Here is a 17828-nt window from a genome sequence, read left to right on the forward strand (position 1 = left end):
CAGCATCCTATTGCATCAAATGGGCTCTAGTACAAGCACCTGCCTTATATAGAAATCACGTAGGGTGGGATAGGGATTCTCCATATCATGTAATTCCGATTAAAGGTGAACCTCAGCCACAACTGCAATATCCCATAAAACATGAAGCAAGGGCACCGGAAATACTTACACAACTGGAATACCATGGGGTAATTGAACCCTGTGTCTCACCGATGAATAATCCCTTATTCCCTGTAGCTAAACCGGACCATTCATATAGAATAGTCTTAGACTAAAGACATTTGAACGGACATACACGTACATACGCTATACAAAATTCACATAGCGCCGCACTCATGAACAACATTGTGCGGAAAAAATACAAAACGACTTTGGACATCTCAAATGGATTCTTCTGCCAGAGTATAGCATCCGAAAGCAGGGATTTGACAAGCTTTAGCGTGTTAGGCTCCCAGAAAAAATTCTGCCGTTTGCCTCAGGGGTATAAGAACAGCCCAGGACTGTTTGCGGCTCGTGTGACTGCAATTTTACACGAGTTAGACCCTAAAGCATTGTCTAATGTAGATGAGATATATCTCATGGATGACGAGTTGCTACAATATTTAAGATGAGTAGCACGCATTGTTGTAGGGTTTGCCGACATTGGCTACAAATTTAACTTAAAAAAATCTAAAATTGCCTTCCTCAGCGTCATATTCCTGGGATACGAGCTGTCGAATGAAGGTAAGAGCCTGGCGCCTCAATTCCTAGAAAAGTGTGCACAATTGCAACCACCTAATACGATTAAGAAACTCCAGTCATTATTGGGCTTTCTAAATTTTGGCAGAACGTACATTCCTGAGTATGCTACACGCATTAAACCTTTATATGAATTAATCCATCCTGATTTCTCAAGCAAATTCGGGACAATTGAACATACACATACTCTTCGGGAGTTACAAGCAGATCTACTAGCCGCAAAACATTTACATACACGGACAATAAGACGCATTTGGCCATCAGGGTGATAGCTGGGGCCATTGGGTTTAGGTACGTCACATTTAATGAAGATGAGACAGTCCCAATTGGATACAAGTCTCATTTGTATTCGGCTGCTGAACAACGATTTGCACCCACAGAGAAAATTCTCAATGCTGTACAGATGGCTGTTATTAAAGAACAACCTCTTTCCCAGGGTAAACGCATTATTGTCGTTTCCCCTATTCCGGCCCTAGAGGCTGTTACAAAAGCTAGCTTTCCCAACGCAAAAGCACTACTCCCGCGATGGATACAATGGGCTACGTCTTTAACAGCCACTGATGTAGATTACATTTTTGACCCAAAATTACAAACTCAAGAACTTCTGCAATATGAAGTTGAATATCCAGTTCCCTCTGATACGTTGCCTATTGATCAATATCAAGTAGTCATGTACACCGATGACTCTGCGCAACCAGCGGTTGGAACAAAACACCAATATTCGGCTGCATGTGCGGTAGTGAGCAGCCATATGGAGGGGGAGAAATTCTGTCCCCAACATACTTATACACAGACCTTAGGGGATTGTACGGCACAATTGGCTGAGCTAAAAGCTCTACTTATGGCACTAGAACATACGGATCTGACACAGTTTACACTGATTGTTTGTGATTCGTATTATTGCGTCCAGTCTTTAAATGAATACCTACATTACTGGCGCTTGAATGGATTCAGAGATTCAAAAGGCAACACCATAAAACAAAGACTGCTGTGGGGGAAGGTAGCAGACCTGAAGGAGACGCTAACCAAAGTCCATGTTGTACATACACTTGGACACCAGCGCGTTGGAATACACGTTGCTGGGAATACTTTGGATGATGAAGCCGCAAAGTCGGCATTGGCGGTAGCCACTGTGGCTGCAGTGACTCGTTCGAGTTCCAAACCAGACACAGAGATTCTGGCTGCCATAAAAGCTACGGTTGATGGCACGCCTTGTCCTAAAGGTTTTCCTAATAAATACCAATACTTCATGGGAAGTATGCTCAATGCTGAGGTTAAAATACCTAGCGTAGGCGTACGCGACATCCCCAATAAAGTTGTAAGACCACAATTGATTAAAGTAGCGCATGAGGGCGTGGCATCTGCACATGCTGGCGTGACCGCCACAATTTCGTTATTACAGGCCCGTTACTGGTGGCCTGGTCTCTACAAAGAGACTAAGCAGTATGTCCTTTGTTGTGACATCTGTCAACAAATTAAACTTTCAACAGCTGGGCACCCGCCGCAGACACTCCTCTTAATATCTAACAGACCATTACAATGTGTGTACTTGGATCATTGCGGTCCACTAACACCGGATAGTGCATACAAATATATACTAGTCGCTGTTGATTCTTGCTCCAGATTTGTGTGGGTATGGCCACAGCGCTCAGCTGACGCTCTAACTGTTATTAAATATTTGCGTGTCTTTGTCGGTACATATGCAGTTGAGGCATTCCATTCGGACCAGGGCCCTGCTTTTGCCTCAAGGGCATTCAGGGACACCATGGCTTCGTTGGGGGTCCAGCTCCAGTACTCGTCTCCATTTCATCCCGAGGGAAATTATGTTGTGGAGCGATTAAACCGTCATTTAAAGCAATCCTTAACAGCCAGAGTCATAGGTACGGGTCGTAGTTGGCTAACCCACCTATATGGAGTTCAGAGAGCACTAAATAACCTTCCTAGAAGGTCCCTGGGGACACTTCATATGAGTGCCTGTTCGGAACACGAATGTTTGTTCCAGATCTTGATGGTCCTGGTGTCGGAAACGCCTTTTGACATAAATGATTGTGTCACTGTTTTGCAGGAATTACAACAGTTCCGTGAATATAACTATTCTAAGAGTGCTGCCTCCATGGGAATTAAGGATGTGCCAGTAACACCTACTGTCTGGATTCCCAGAGTTGGGGTTCTTGTGCGTGAAACGTCACAGTAAAAAAAGAATTTGGCCCTTCTTATCGAGCACCAGTCCCTGTGTTGGGGATACATGGAACGAGAACTGTTATTTTACCCCCGTTGCCAGGTGGCAAAGAAAATAGCTTTGTTTCTATTGACAATGTCAAGTTACAACATGTGGCCGATTCTGCACAGCAGACTGTAGGAGGCTGGACTGGCTTGTAGTGAGTACCAAGGGGTACTTGCACCTTGCACCAGGCCCAGTTATCCCTTATTAGTGTATAGGGTGTCTAGCAGCTTAGGCTGATAGATAATGGTAGCTTAGCAGAGCAGCTTAGGCTGAACTAGGAGACGTGTGAAGCTACTACAGTACCACTTAGTGTCATATGCACAATATCATAAGAAAACACAATACACAGTTATACTAAAAATAAAGGTACTTTATTTTTATGACAATATGCCAAAGTATCTTAGAGTGTACCCTCAGTGAGAGGATAGGAAATATACACAAGATATATATACACAATAGCAAAAATATGCAGTATAGTCTTAGAAAACAGTGCAAACAATGTATAGTTACCATAGGATGCAATGGGGAAACATAGGGATAGGGGCAACACAAACCATATACTCCAGAAGTGGAATGCGAACCACGAATGGACCCCAAACCTATGTGACCTTGTAGAGGGTCGCTGGGACTATTAGAAAATAGTGAGAGTTAGCAAAATAACCCTCCCCAAGACCCTGAAAAGTGAGTGCAAAGTGCACCAAAGTTCCCCTAAGGACAAAATAGTCGTGTTAGAGGGAAAATGCAAGGAAAACACAAATCAGCAATGCAACAACGATGGATTCCTGACTGAGGGTACCTGTGGACCAAGGGGACCAAGTCCAAAAGTCACAAGCAGCTCGGAGATGGGCAGATGCCCAAGAAATGCCAGCGGTTGGTGCAAAGAAGCTCTTACTAGGCTGAAGAACTGTGAATACTGCAGGAACGACAAGGGCTAGAGACTTCCCCTTTGGAGGATGGATCCCTCACGCCATGGAGAGTCGTGCAAAAGTGTTTTCCCGCCGGATGGACGCCAACAAGCCTTGCTACAAGCAAATCGTGTGTTTGGCGTTTTTGGACGCTGTTGGGGCCCAGGAGGGACCAGGAGGTCGCAAATTGGACCTGCAGAGAGAGGGGACGTCGAGCAAGACAAAGAGCCCTCACTGAAGCAGGTAGCACCCGGAGAAGTGCCAGAAACAGGCACTACGAGGATGCGTGAAACGGTGCTCGCCGAAGTTGCACAAAGGAGTCGCCGGAGACCAACTTAGAAAGTCGTGCAATGCAGGTTAGAGTGCCGTGGACCCAGGCTTGGCTGTGCACGAAGGATTTCCGCCGGAAGTGCACAGGGGCCGGAGAAGCTTGCAAAGTCGCGGTTCCCAGCAATGCAGCCCAGCGAGGTGAGGCAAGGACTTACCTCCACCAAACTTGGGCTGAAGAGTCACTGGACTGTGGGGGTCACTTGGACGGTGTCGCTGGATTCGAGGGACCTCGCTCGTCGTGCTGAGAGGAGACCCAAGGGACCGGTAATGCAGCTTTTTGGTGCCTGCGGTTGCAGGGGGACGATTCCGTCGACCCACGGGAGATTTCTTCGGAGCTTCTGGTGCAGAGAGGAGGCGGACTACCCCCACAGCATGCACAAGCAGGAAAACAGTCGAGAAGGCGGCAGGATCAGCGTTACAGAGTTGCAGTAGTCGTCTTTGCTACTATGTTGCAGGTTTGCAGGCTTCCAGCGCGGTCAGCGGTCGATTCCTTATCAGAAGGTGAAGAGGGAGATGCAGAGGAACTGGGCTGAGCTCATGCATTCGTTATCTAAAGTTTCCCCAGAGACAGAGACCCTAAATAGCCAGAAAAGAGGGTTTGGCTACTTAGGAGAGAGGAAAGGCTACTAACACCTGAAGGAGCCTATCAGCAGGAGTCTCTGACGTCACCTGGTGGCACTGGCCACTCAGAGCAGTCCAGTGTGCCAGCAGCACCTCTGTTTCCAAGATGGCAGAGGTCTGGAGCACACTGGAGGAGCTCTGGACACCTCCCAGGGGAGGTGCAGGTCAGGGGAGTGGTCACTCCCCTTTCCTTTGTCCAGTTTCGCGCCAGAGCAGGGGCTAAGGGGTCCCTGAACCGGTGTAGACTGGCTTATGCAGAATTGGGCACATCTGTGCCCAACAAAGCATTTCCAGAGGCTGGGGGAGGCTACTCCTCCCCTGCCTTCACACCATTTTCCAAAGGGAGAGGGTGTCACACCCTCTCTCAGAGGAAGTTCTTTGTTCTGCCATCCTGGGCCAGGCCTGGCTGGACCCCAGGAGGGCAGCTGCCTGTCTGAGGGGTTGGCAGCAGCAGCAGCTGCAGTGAAACCCCAGGAAGGGCAGTTTGGCAGTACCAGGGTCTGTGCTACAGACCACTGGGATCATGGAATTGTACCAACAATGCCAGGATGGCATAGAGGGGGCAATTCCATGATCATAGACATGTTACATGGCCATATTCGGAGTTACCATGGTGAAGCTACATATAGGTAGTGACCTATATGTAGTGCACGCGTGTATGTAATGGTGTCCCCGCACTCACAAAGTTCAGGGAATTGGCTCTGAACAATGTGGGGGCACCTTGGCTAGTGCCAGGGTGCCCTCACACTAAGTAACTTTGCACCTAACCTTTACCAGGTAAAGGTTAGACATATAGGTGACTTATAAGTTACTTAAGTGCAGTGTAAAATGGCTGTGAAATAACGTGGACGTTATTTCACTCAGGCTGCAGTGGCAGGCCTGTGTAAGAATTGTCAGAGCTCCCTATGGGTGGCAAAAGAAATGCTGCAGCCCATAGGGATCTCCTGGAACCCCAATACCCTGGGTACCTCAGTACCATATACTAGGGAATTATAAGGGTGTTCCAGTAAGCCAATGTAAATTGGTAAAATTGGTCACTAGCCTGTTAGTGACAATTTGAAAGTAATGAGAGAGCATAACCACTGAGGTTCTGGTTAGCAGAGCCTCAGTGAGACAGTTAGGCACCACACAGGGAACATATACATGCACACCTATGAGCACTGGGGCCCTGTGTGACAGGGTCCCAGTGACACATACATATAGGCCACAAACCTATGAGCACTGGGGTCCTGACCAGCAGGATCCCAGTGACACATAACAACCATACTGAAAACGTGGTGTTTTCACTATGAGCACTGAGGCCTGGCTATCAGGATCCCAGTGAGACAGTGAAAACAGTGACAAACACCCTGACATACACTCACAAACAGGCCAAAAGTGGGGGTAACAAGGCTAGAAAGAGGCTACCTTCTCACACAACCCCCCCCCCAAACAAAGGACAATAAGGCTAACCTTGGCCAGTTGAGACTTTATTGTCTAAGTGGTGATAAGTAGAGAGTAGCTCTGCAATAGACTGGTTACTCCCTTTATCATCCACTATATGGTTACTTCCCTGTGGGGATGTAAACCACCCTGTTTGAAGTTTTTTAGCTAAGCAACAATGTGAAGATGTATTTTCAGAGTTTCTATCAGTAAGTTTTAGTTTAGAGCAGTGGGAATTGTCCACTGAACCTATTTGTAGTGATGGAAATGCCAGACAGGGATGCTGTCTCAGAAAAGCCATAGCTGGGCAAAAACTTTGTCCATCTGGCTGGAAGAGAGAACAGGGATGCTGTTTCTCTTGAGTAGGAGCAGGGCAGGGATGCTGTCCTATGAGCTCCACACTAGGGCAGGGATGCTGTCCTAAGTGTTGTGAGGTAGTGCAGGGTTTCTGCACTAAAGTTTCTCTGGGAGGGTTGGAGGGATGCTCCATGTTAACTAAAATGGTGCTGTTTTTCTCACCAATGTTAGTTATCCCACAGAGAGGTACTTCCACCTCAGGGAGTCCAGCTTTGCCAGCTGATGATTCCCTTGGAACAGGTGCCACCCCAGGAGAGGTTTCTCCCACCACAGGAATAGTATCCTGAATGGTAGGGTGGTTAGGGGATACTGTGATACCCTTTTTACCTGTTGATGGAGAGGGATCCTGAGTTTTCAGGCCTTCTCTCCTTTGCTTTTTCATTTCACTTGAAATGAGAGGGAACAATTCCTCAGGGATGCCCAGCATGGCTGCATGGGCATAAAACTCTACATCAGCCCAACCTGAGGCCTCTAGGTCATTACCTAAGAGACAGTCTACAGGTAAGCTAGGTGATACCACCACCTGCTTAGGGCCAGTAACTCCACCCCAACTAAACTGAATTATAGCTAAGGGAAGAAACTTAGTGGAGTTATGGACATCAATAATCTTATACTGTTGTCCAATGATGTGTTGTTCAGGAGGCACTAGGTTTTCAGTCACCAAAGTGAAACTGGCACCTGTGTCCCTGTAGGCCAAGGCCTCAACACCATTTATTGAAACTGTCTGCCTGTACTTATCCATTGTAAGGGGACAAGCAGCCAGTGTGGCAAGGCCAATGCCACTAGGTGTGACAGAAACTGTCTTGGGACTGATTACATCAGTTTCCACTATGGACCCAAAAGTGAACCCAACTACACCCTTTGCTTGACTGTTGCCAGCAGTCCCACCACTAGTACCACTACTGCTAGGGGCACTAGAGCTTGATGTATTAGTGGTGGTAGGCTCAGGGGGTTTACCTGGACAGGACTTATCCCCTGGCCTATGGCCTCTATTTTTACACACAAAGCACCAAGGCTTTTTAATGTGTGCAGGTTGGGAAGAAGAGGAAGAATTTGTTTTATCCCCACCCTCTGAAGAGTGTTTAAGATTTGAAGTGGGATCTTTGGTTTTACCCTTATCCCCATGCTTATCTTGAGATTTTTCACCATCTTTCTTCTTATTGCCATCTTTGTCACCCCCTGTATGAACTTTTCTGTTCACCCTTGTTCTGACCCATTTGTCTGCCTTCTTTCCCAATTCTTGGGGAGAGGTCAGATCAGAGTCTACCAGGTACTGGTGCAACAAATCAGACACACAATTATTAAGTATATGCTCTCTCAGGATTGTGTTATACAGGCTTTCATAATCAGTAACTTTACTGCCATGTAACCACCCCTCCAAGGCCTTCACTGAATGGTCAATGAAATCAACCCAGTCTTGTGAAGACTCCTTTTTGGTCTCTCTGAACTTTATCCTGTACTGTTCAGTGGTTAAGCCATAACCATCCAGGAGTGCATTCTTAAGAACTTGGAAATTATTGGCATCATTTTCTTTCACTGTAAGGAGCCTATCCCTACCTTTTCCACTAAATGATAGCCATAGGATAGCAGCCCACTGCTTTTGAGGGACATCCTGTACAGCACAGGCCCTCTCAAGTGCAGCAAACCACTTGTTAATGTCATCCCCCTCCTTATAAGGGGGAACTATCTTGTGCAGATTCCTGGAATCATGCTCTTTTGCAGGATGACTATGGGGAATACTGCTGCTGCCACCATGGGTATCTAAACCCAACTTCTGTCTTTCCTTCTCTAATTCTAAAGACTGTCTATCCAAATCCAGCTGTTGCTTCTTGAGCTTCAGTCTGGTTTGTTCCACTCTCAATCTATTGAGCTCCCTTTCTAACAATCTGTCATCAGGGTGGGTGGGAGGGACATTTCTAGATACAGAGGTATGATGGGAATGAACAGAAGGAGACCTGTCCCTTACAGAGGGCACCCTAACAGCTTGGCTAACAGTATAATGTGAGAGCACACCATCAGTATGGTGTGATTCAACCTCTGTACCAACTATGCTAGACTGTCTAGTAATGGGCAGGCTGAGAAGTTTCTTTCCTGAATCTTTTCCTGGGGGAGTCCCTGGATCAGATTGAGAACCATTAGCTACTTTTTCACCAGATTGGGCACTTATGGCCTTATCCTGTACTCTAAGCATGTTAATTAACAGTTCTAAGGAAGGATTCTTCCCTACACTCAAACCTCTCTCTATGCAGAGACTCCTTGCTCCTTTCCAGCTAAGGTGATCATATGCAAGTTTGGACAGTTCAACATTTTGGCCTGTGCCAGACATTTTTTTAGAGAGAGTTAAAGTTATAGAAAAAGAGAAAAAAAGTTTTCAGAACTTTTTGGAAAGACAGAAAAAAAACTTTTTAAACTTTTAAGAACTTTTTGAAAGTTTAGAAGTACTTTTCAGCACTTAGAAAAGAGTGAAAAGAGGAATTGCAAAACTTTTTGGCTATGTGTATATACACTGACCTTGTTTTGTATATTTTTCTCTTATGAAAAGTACAATGACAAGAGTGGTAAGTAGTCTCAAGCACTTATCCCACCACTGCACAACCAATGTAGGAGGCTGGACTGGCTTGTAGTGAGTACCAAGGGGTACTTGCACCTTGCACCAGGCCCAGTTATCCCTTATTAGTGTATAGGGTGTCTAGCAGCTTAGGCTGATAGATAATGGTAGCTTAGCAGAGCAGCTTAGGCTGAACTAGGAGACGTGTGAAGCTACTACAGTACCACTTAGTGTCATATGCACAATATCATAAGAAAACACAATACACAGTTATACTAAAAATAAAGGTACTTTATTTTTATGACAATATGCCAAAGTATCTTAGAGTGTACCCTCAGTGAGAGGATAGGAAATATACACAAGATATATATACACAATAGCAAAAATATGCAGTATAGTCTTAGAAAACAGTGCAAACAATGTATAGTTACCATAGGATGCAATGGGGAAACATAGGGATAGGGGCAACACAAACCATATACTCCAGAAGTGGAATGCGAACCACGAATGGACCCCAAACCTATGTGACCTTGTAGAGGGTCGCTGGGACTATTAGAAAATAGTGAGAGTTAGCAAAATAACCCTCCCCAAGACCCTGAAAAGTGAGTGCAAAGTGCACCAAAGTTCCCCTAAGGACAAAATAGTCGTGTTAGAGGGAAAATGCAAGGAAAACACAAATCAGCAATGCAACAACGATGGATTCCTGACTGAGGGTACCTGTGGAACAAGGGGACCAAGTCCAAAAGTCACAAGCAGCTCGGAGATGGGCAGATGCCCAAGGAATGCCAGCGGTTGGTGCAAAGAAGCTCTTACTAGGCTGAAGAACTGTGAATACTGCAGGAACGACAAGGGCTAGAGACTTCCCCTTTGGAGGATGGATCCGCCACGCCTTGGAGAGTCGTGCAGAAGTGTTTTCTTCGCCGGATGGACGCCAACAAGCCTTGCTACACGCAAATCGTGCATTTGGCGTTTTTGGACGCTGCTGGGGCCCAGGAGGGACCAGGAGGTCGCAAATTGGACCTGCAGAGAGAGGGGACGTCGAGCAAGACAAAGAGCCCTCACTGAAGCAGGTAGCACCCGGAGAAGTGCCAGAAACAGGCACTACGAGGATGCGTGAAACGGTGCTCGCCGAAGTTGCACAAAGGAGTCCCACGTCGCCGGAGACCAACTTAGAAAGTCGTGCAATGCAGGTTAGAGTGCCGTGGACCCAGGCTTGGCTGTGCATGAAGGATTTCCGCCGGAAGTGCACAGGGGCCGGAGAAGCTTGCAAAGTCGCGGTTCCCAGCAATGCAGCCCAGCGAGGTGAGGCAAGGACTTACCTCCACCAAACTTGGGCTGAAGAGTCACTGGACTGTGGGGGTCACTTGGACGGTGTCGATGGATTCGAGGGACCTCGCTCGTCGTGCTGAGAGGAGACCCAAGGGACCGGTAATGCAGCTTTTTGGTGCCTGCGGTTGCAGGGGGACGATTCCGTCGACCCACGGGAGATTTCTTCGGAGCTTCTGGTGCAGAGAGGAGGCGGACTACCCCCACAGCATGCACAAGCAGGAAAACAGTCGAGAAGGCGGCAGGATCAGCGTTACAGAGTTGCAGTAGTCGTCTTTGCTACTATGTTGTAGGTTTGCAGGCTTCCAGCGCGGTCAGCGGTCGATTCCTTATCAGAAGGTGAAGAGGGAGATGCAGAGGAACTCGGCTGAGCTCATGCATTTGTTATCTAAAGTTTCCCCAGAGACAGAGACCCTAAATAGCCAGAAAAGAGGGTTTGGCTACCTAGGAGAGAGGAAAGGCTACTAACACCTGAAGGAGCCTATCAGCAGGAGTCTCTGACGTCACCTGGTGGCACTGGCCACTCAGAGCAGTCCAGTGTGCCAGCAGCACCTCTGTTTCCAAGATGGCAGAGGTCTGGAGCACACTGGAGGAGCTCTGGACACCTCCCAGGGGAGGTGCAGGTCAGGGGAGTGGTCACTCCCCTTTCCTTTGTCCAGTTTCGCGCCAGAGCAGGGGCTAAGGGGTCCCTGAACCGGTGTAGACTGGCTTATGCAGAATTGGGCACATCTGTGCCCAACAAAGCATTTCCAGAGGCTGGGGGAGGCTACTCCTCCCCTGCCTTCACACCATTTTCCAAAGGGAGAGGGTGTCACACCCTCTCTCAGAGGAAGTTCTTTGTTCTGCCATCCTGGGCCAGGCCTGGCTGGACCCCAGGAGGGCAGCTGCCTGTCTGAGGGGTTGGCAGCAGCAGCAGCTGCAGTGAAACCCCAGGAAGGGCAGTTTGGCAGTACCAGGGTCTGTGCTACAGACCACTGGGATCATGGAATTGTACCAACAATGCCAGGATGGCATAGAGGGGGCAATTCCATGATCATAGACATGTTACATGGCCATATTCGGAGTTACCATGGTGAAGCTACATATAGGTAGTGACCTATATGTAGTGCACGCGTGTATGTAATGGTGTCCCCGCACTCACAAAGTTCAGGGAATTGGCTCTGAACAATGTGGGGGCACCTTGGCTAGTGCCAGGGTGCCCTCACACTAAGTAACTTTGCACCTAACCTTTACCAGGTAAAGGTTAGACATATAGGTGACTTATAAGTTACTTAAGTGCAGTGTAAAATGGCTGTGAAATAACGTGGACGTTATTTCACTCAGGCTGCAGTGGCAGGCCTGTGTAAGAATTGTCAGAGCTCCCTATGGGTGGCAAAAGAAATGCTGCAGCCCATAGGGATCTCCTGGAACCCCAATACCCTGGGTACCTCAGTACCATATACTAGGGAATTATAAGGGTGTTCCAGTAAGCCAATGTAAATTGGTAAAATTGGTCACTAGCCTGTTAGTGACAATTTGAAAGTAATGAGAGAGCATAACCACTGAGGTTCTGGTTAGCAGAGCCTCAGTGAGACAGTTAGGCACCACACAGGGAACATATACATGCACACCTATGAGCACTGGGGCCCTGTGTGACAAGGTCCCAGTGACACATACATATAGGCCACAAACCTATGAGCACTGGGGTCCTGACCAGCAGGATCCCAGTGACACATAACAACCATACTGAAAACGTGGTGTTTTCACTATGAGCACTGAGGCCTGGCTATCAGGATCCCAGTGAGACAGTGAAAACAGTGACAAACACCCTGACATACACTCACAAACAGGCCAAAAGTGGGGGTAACAAGGCTAGAAAGAGGCTACCTTCTCACACAACCCCCCCCCCAAACGAAGGACAATAAGGCTAACCTTGGCCAGTTGAGACTTTATTGTCTAAGTGGTGATAAGTAGAGAGTAGCTCTGCAATAGACTGGTTACTCCCTTTATCATCCACTATATGGTTACTTCCCTGTGGGGATGTAAACCACCCTGTTTGAAGTTTTTTAGCTAAGCAACAATGTGAAGATGTATTTTCAGAGTTTCTATCAGTAAGTTTTAGTTTAGAGCAGTGGGAATTGTCCACTGAACCTATTTGTAGTGATGGAAATGCCAGACAGGGATGCTGTCTCAGAAAAGCCATAGCTGGGTAAAAACTTTGTCCATCTGGCTGGAAGAGAGAACAGGGATGCTGTTTCTCTTGAGTAGGAGCAGGGCAGGGATGCTGTCCTATGAGCTCCACACTAGGGCAGGGATGCTGTCCTAAGTGTTGTGAGGTAGTGCAGGGTTTCTGCACTAAAGTTTCTCTGGGAGGGTTGGAGGGATGCTCCATGTTAACTAAAATGGTGCTGTTTTTCTCACCAATGTTAGTTATCCCACAGAGAGGTACTTCCACCTCAGGGAGTCCAGCTTTGCCAGCTGATGATTCCCTTGGAACAGGTGCCACCCCAGGAGAGGTTTCTCCCACCACAGGAATAGTATCCTGAATGGTAGGGTGGTTAGGGGATACTGTGATACCCTTTTTACCTGTTGATGGAGAGGGATCCTGAGTTTTCAGGCCTTCTCTCCTTTGCTTTTTCATTTCACTTGAAATGAGAGGGAACAATTCCTCAGGGATGCCCAGCATGGCTGCATGGGCATAAAACTCTACATCAGCCCAACCTGAGGCCTCTAGGTCATTACCTAAGAGACAGTCTACAGGTAAGCTAGGTGATACCACCACCTGCTTAGGGCCAGTAACTCCACCCCAACTAAACTGAATTATAGCTAAGGGAAGAAACTTAGTGGAGTTATGGACATCAATAATCTTATACTGTTGTCCAATGATGTGTTGTTCAGGAGGCACTAGGTTTTCAGTCACCAAAGTGAAACTGGCACCTGTGTCCCTGTAGGCCAAGGCCTCAACACCATTTATTGAAACTGTCTGCCTGTACTTATCCATTGTAAGGGGACAAGCAGCCAGTGTGGCAAGGCCAATGCCACTAGGTGTGACAGAAACTGTCTTGGGACTGATTACATCAGTTTCCACTATGGACCCAAAAGTGAACCCAACTACACCCTTTGCTTGACTGTTGCCAGCAGTCCCACCACTAGTACCACTACTGCTAGGGGCACTAGAGCTTGATGTATTAGTGGTGGTAGGCTCAGGGGGTTTACCTGGACAGGACTTATCCCCTGGCCTATGGCCTCTATTTTTACACACAAAGCACCAAGGCTTTTTAATGTGTGCAGGTTGGGAAGAAGAGGAAGAATTTGTTTTATCCCCACCCTCTGAAGAGTGTTTAAGATTTGAAGTGGGATCTTTGGTTTTACCCTTATCCCCATGCTTATCTTGAGATTTTTCACCATCTTTCTTCTTATTGCCATCTTTGTCACCCCCTGTATGAACTTTTCTGTTCACCCTTGTTCTGACCCATTTGTCTGCCTTCTTTCCCAATTCTTGGGGAGAGGTCAGATCAGAGTCTACCAGGTACTGGTGCAACAAATCAGACACACAATTATTAAGTATATGCTCTCTCAGGATTGTGTTATACAGGCTTTCATAATCAGTAACTTTACTGCCATGTAACCACCCCTCCAAGGCCTTCACTGAATGGTCAATGAAATCAACCCAGTCTTGTGAAGACTCCTTTTTGGTCTCTCTGAACTTTATCCTGTACTGTTCAGTGGTTAAGCCATAACCATCCAGGAGTGCATTCTTAAGAACTTGGAAATTATTGGCATCATTTTCTTTCACTGTAAGGAGCCTATCCCTACCTTTTCCACTAAATGATAGCCATAGGATAGCAGCCCACTGCTTTTGAGGGACATCCTGTACAGCACAGGCCCTCTCAAGTGCAGCAAACCACTTGTTAATGTCATCCCCCTCCTTATAAGGGGGAACTATCTTGTGCAGATTCCTGGAATCATGCTCTTTTGCAGGATGACTATGGGGAATACTGCTGCTGCCACCATGGGTATCTAAACCCAACTTCTGTCTTTCCTTCTCTAATTCTAAAGACTGTCTATCCAAATCAGCTGTTGCTTCTTGAGCTTCAGTCTGGTTTGTTCCACTCTCAATCTATTGAGCTCCCTTTCTAACAATCTGTCATCAGGGTGGGTGGGAGGGACATTTCTAGATACAGAGGTATGATGGGAATGAACAGAAGGAGACCTGTCCCTTACAGAGGGCACCCTAACAGCTTGGCTAACAGTATAATGTGAGAGCACACCATCAGTATGGTGTGATTCAACCTCTGTACCAACTATGCTAGACTGTCTAGTAATGGGCAGGCTGAGAAGTTTCTTTCCTGAATCTTTTCCTGGGGGAGTCCCTGGATCAGATTGAGAACCATTAGCTACTTTTTCACCAGATTGGGCACTTATGGCCTTATCCTGTACTCTAAGCATGTTAATTAACAGTTCTAAGGAAGGATTCTTCCCTACACTCAAACCTCTCTCTATGCAGAGACTCCTTGCTCCTTTCCAGCTAAGGTGATCATATGCAAGTTTGGACAGTTCAACATTTTGGCCTGTGCCAGACATTTTTTTAGAGAGAGTTAAAGTTATAGAAAAAGAGAAAAAAAGTTTTCAGAACTTTTTGGAAAGACAGAAAAAAAACTTTTTAAACTTTTAAGAACTTTTTGAAAGTTTAGAAGTACTTTTCAGCACTTAGAAAAGAGTGAAAAGAGGAATTGCAAAACTTTTTGGCTATGTGTATATACACTGACCTTGTTTTGTATATTTTTCTCTTATGAAAAGTACAATGACAAGAGTGGTAAGTAGTCTCAAGCACTTATCCCACCACTGCACAACCAATGTAGGAGGCTGGACTGGCTTGTAGTGAGTACCAAGGGGTACTTGCACCTTGCACCAGGCCCAGTTATCCCTTATTAGTGTATAGGGTGTCTAGCAGCTTAGGCTGATAGATAATGGTAGCTTAGCAGAGCAGCTTAGGCTGAACTAGGAGACGTGTGAAGCTACTACAGTACCACTTAGTGTCATATGCACAATATCATAAGAAAACACAATACACAGTTATACTAAAAATAAAGGTACTTTATTTTTATGACAATATGCCAAAGTATCTTAGAGTGTACCCTCAGTGAGAGGATAGGAAATATACACAAGATATATATACACAATAGCAAAAATATGCAGTATAGTCTTAGAAAACAGTGCAAACAATGTATAGTTACCATAGGATGCAATGGGGAAACATAGGGATAGGGGCAACACAAACCATATACTCCAGAAGTGGAATGCGAACCACGAATGGACCCCAAACCTATGTGACCTTGTAGAGGGTCGCTGGGACTATTAGAAAATAGTGAGAGTTAGCAAAATAACCCTCCCCAAGACCCTGAAAAGTGAGTGCAAAGTGCACCAAAGTTCCCCTAAGGACAAAATAGTCGTGTTAGAGGGAAAATGCAAGGAAAACACAAATCAGCAATGCAACAACGATGGATTCCTGACTGAGGGTACCTGTGGACCAAGGGGACCAAGTCCAAAAGTCACAAGCAGCTCGGAGATGGGCAGATGCCCAAGAAATGCCAGCGGTTGGTGCAAAGAAGCTCTTACTAGGCTGAAGAACTGTGAATACTGCAGGAACGACAAGGGCTAGAGACTTCCCCTTTGGAGGATGGATCCGCCACGCCTTGGAGAGTCGTGCAGAAGTGTTTTCTTTGCCGGATGGACGCCAACAAGCCTTGCTACACGCAAATCGTGCATTTGGCGTTTTTGGACGCTGCTGGGGCCCAGGAGGGACCAGGAGGTCGCAAATTGGACCTGCAGAGAGAGGGGACGTCGAGCAAGACAAAGAGCCCTCACTAAAGCAGGTAGCACCCGGAGAAGTGCCAGAAACAGGCACTACGAGGATGCGTGAAACGGTGCTCGCCGAAGTTGCACAAAGGAGTCCCACGTCGCCGGAGACCAACTTAGAAAGTCGTGCAATGCAGGTTAGAGTGCAGTGGACCCAGGCTTGGTTGTGCATGAAGGATTTCCGCCGGAAGTGCACAGGGGCCGGAGAAGCTTGCAAAGTCGCGGTTCCCAGCAATGCAGCCCAGCGAGGTGAGGCAAGGACTTACCTCCACCAAACTTGGGCTGAAGAGTCACTGGACTGTGGGGGTCACTTGGACGGTGTCGCTGGATTCGAGGGACCTCGCTCGTCGTGCTGAGAGGAGACCCAAGGGACCGGTAATGCAGCTTTTTGGTGCCTGCGGTTGCAGGGGGACGATTCCGTCGACCCACGGGAGATTTCTTCGGAGCTTCTGGTGCAGAGAGGAGGCGGACTACCCCCACAGCATGCACAAGCAGGAAAACAGTCGAGAAGGCGGCAGGATCAGCGTTACAGAGTTGCAGTAGTCGTCTTTGCTACTATGTTGTAGGTTTGCAGGCTTCCAGCGCGGTCAGCGGTCGATTCCTTATCAGAAGGTGAAGAGGGAGATGCAGAGGAACTCGGCTGAGCTCATGCATTTGTTATCTAAAGTTTCCCCAGAGACAGAGACCCTAAATAGCCAGAAAAGAGGGTTTGGCTACCTAGGAGAGAGGAAAGGCTACTAACACCTGAAGGAGCCTATCAGCAGGAGTCTCTGACGTCACCTGGTGGCACTGGCCACTCAGAGCAGTCCAGTGTGCCAGCAGCACCTCTGTTTCCAAGATGGCAGAGGTCTGGAGCACACTGGAGGAGCTCTGGACACCTCCCAGGGGAGGTGCAGGTCAGGGGAGTGGTCACTCCCCTTTCCTTTGTCCAGTTTCGCGCCAGAGCAGGGGCTAAGGGGTCCCTGAACCGGTGTAGACTGGCTTATGCAGAATTGGGCACATCTGTGCCCAACAAAGCATTTCCAGAGGCTGGGGGAGGCTACTCCTCCCCTGCCTTCACACCATTTTCCAAAGGGAGAGGGTGTCACACCCTCTCTCAGAGGAAGTTCTTTGTTCTGCCATCCTGGGCCAGGCCTGGCTGGACCCCAGGAGGGCAGCTGCCTGTCTGAGGGGTTGGCAGCAGCAGCAGCTGCAGTGAAACCCCAGGAAGGGCAGTTTGGCAGTACCAGGGTCTGTGCTACAGACCACTGGGATCATGGAATTGTACCAACAATGCCAGGATGGCATAGAGGGGGCAATTCCATGATCATAGACATGTTACATGGCCATATTCGGAGTTACCATGGTGAAGCTACATATAGGTAGTGACCTATATGTAGTGCACGTGTGTAATGGTGTCCCCGCACTCACAAAGTTCAGGGAATTGGCTCTGAACAATGTGGGGGCACCTTGGCTAGTGCCAGGGTGCCCTCACACTAAGTAACTTTGCACCTAACCTTTACCAGGTAAAGGTTAGACA

This window comes from Pleurodeles waltl, chromosome 4_1 (genome assembly GCF_031143425.1).
Source record: "Pleurodeles waltl isolate 20211129_DDA chromosome 4_1, aPleWal1.hap1.20221129, whole genome shotgun sequence".
Classification (NCBI taxonomy): domain Eukaryota; kingdom Metazoa; phylum Chordata; class Amphibia; order Caudata; family Salamandridae; genus Pleurodeles; species Pleurodeles waltl.